Raw genomic sequence first — 1,841 nt, 5'->3', positions numbered from 1 at the left:
CCTCGGCCTCCCACAGCGCTGGGTATTTTTCCTTTTTAAATGATAAATGTTTTGTAGGGAGTTACATTGAGATATGTAAAAATATGGCAAACTATATAAAGAAAAAAAGACAGTGAAAACTCTTGATGCAGCAATTCCACTTTTTTCTTTTTTTTCATTTTCTTAAAAATTTAAAAATTAATTATAAAAATTTTTTTTTTCCTCCACCACTGATTAAAACTGAGGTGGCAGGTATTAGGGGTAATATTCATTTAGCCTTCTGAGCTTTCTGGGCAGACTTGGTGACCTTGCCAGCTCCAGCAGCCTTCTGGTCCACTGCTTTGATGACACCCATGGCAACTGTCTGTCTCATATCACGAACAGCAAAGCGACCGAGAGGTGGATAGTCCGAGAAGCTCTCAACACACATGGGCTTGCCAGGAACCATATCAACGATGGCAGCATCACCAGACTTCAAGAATATAGGGCCATCTTCCAGCTTTTTACCAGAACGGTGATCAACCTTTTCCTTCAGCTCAGCAAACTTGCATGCGATGTGAGCCGTGTGGCAATCCAGTACAGGGGCATCACCAGCACTGATTTGGCCTGGATGGTTCAGGATAATCACCTGAGCAATGAAGTCAGCTGCTTCCATTGGTGGGTCATTCTTGCTGTCACCAGCAATGTTGCCACGACGAACATCTTTGACAGACACATTGTTGACATTGAAGCCCACATTGTCCCCAGGAAGAGCTTCACTCAAAGCTTCATGGTGCATTTCAACAGATTTCACTTCAGTTGTAACGTTGACTGGAGCAAAAGTGACCACCATACCAGGTTTGAGAACACCAGTCTCCACTCGGCCAACAGGAACAGTACCAATACCACCAATTTTTTAGACATCCTGGAGAGGCAGGCACAAGGGCTTGTCAGTTGGACGAGTTGCTGGTGGGATGCAGTCCAGAGCCTCAAGCAGCGTGGTCCCACTGGCGTTGCCATCCTTACGGGTTAGCACTTGGCTCCAGCATGTTGTCACCATTCCAACCAGAAATTGGCACAAATGCTACTATGTCGGGGTTGTAGCCAATTTTCTTAATGTAAGTGCTGACTTCCTTAACGATTTCCTCATATCTCCCCTGGCTGTAGGGTGGCTCAGTGGAATCCATTTTGTTAACACCAACAATTCATTGTTTCACATCTAGTGTGTAAGCCAGGAGGGCATGCTCTCGGGTCTGCCTGTTCTTGGAGATACCAGCTTCAAATTCACCAACACCAGCAGCGACAATCAGGACAGCACAGTCAGCCTGAGATGTCCCTGTAATCATGTTTTTGATGAAGTCTCTGTGTCCTGCAGCATCAATGATAGTCACGTAGTACTTGCTGGTCTCGAATTTCCACAAGGAGGTATCAATGGTGATACCAGGGTCACGCTCGGCTTTCAGTTTATCCAAGACCCAGGCATACTTGAAGGAGCCCTTTCCCATCTCAGCAGCCTCCTTTTCAAATTTTTCAATGGTTCTTTTGTCAATGCCACCACATTTGTAGATTAGATGGCCAGTAGTGGTGGACTTGCCCAAATCTACATGTCCAATGACAACAATGTTGATATGAGTCTTCTCCTTTCCCATTTTGGCTTTTGGGGTAGTTTTCATGACACCTATGTAGCAATTCCACTTTTAAGAATACATCTGAGCCGGGCGCGGTGGCTCACGCCTGTAATCCCAGCACTTTGGGAGGCCAAGGCGGGTGGATCACGAGGTTAAGAGATCGAGACCATCCTGGTCAACACGGTGAAACCCCGTCTCTACTAAAAATACAAAAAATTAGCTGGGCATGGTGGCGCATGCCTGTAAACCCAGCGA

The 1,841-nt window shown here is 46.0% G+C and overlaps 1 pseudogene across 1 annotated transcript; it reads right to left on the bottom strand.

Annotated features, from left to right (window-relative positions):
- Positions 1 to 237: 237 nt before the first annotated feature.
- LOC108294343 lies at positions 238 to 1,631 on the bottom strand (annotated as a pseudogene). Its single transcript, XR_001820996.2, has one exon. The product of XR_001820996.2 is annotated as an elongation factor 1-alpha 1-like (transcript).
- Positions 1,632 to 1,841: the final 210 nt, after the last annotated feature.

The sequence above is a fragment of the Cebus imitator genome, unplaced genomic scaffold (genome assembly GCF_001604975.1).
Source record: "Cebus imitator isolate Cc_AM_T3 unplaced genomic scaffold, Cebus_imitator-1.0 Scaffold575, whole genome shotgun sequence".
Lineage (NCBI taxonomy): Eukaryota > Metazoa > Chordata > Mammalia > Primates > Cebidae > Cebus > Cebus imitator.
The sequence above is the reverse complement of the archived record's forward strand: the minus strand, read 5'-3'. Positions and strand labels throughout refer to the sequence as shown.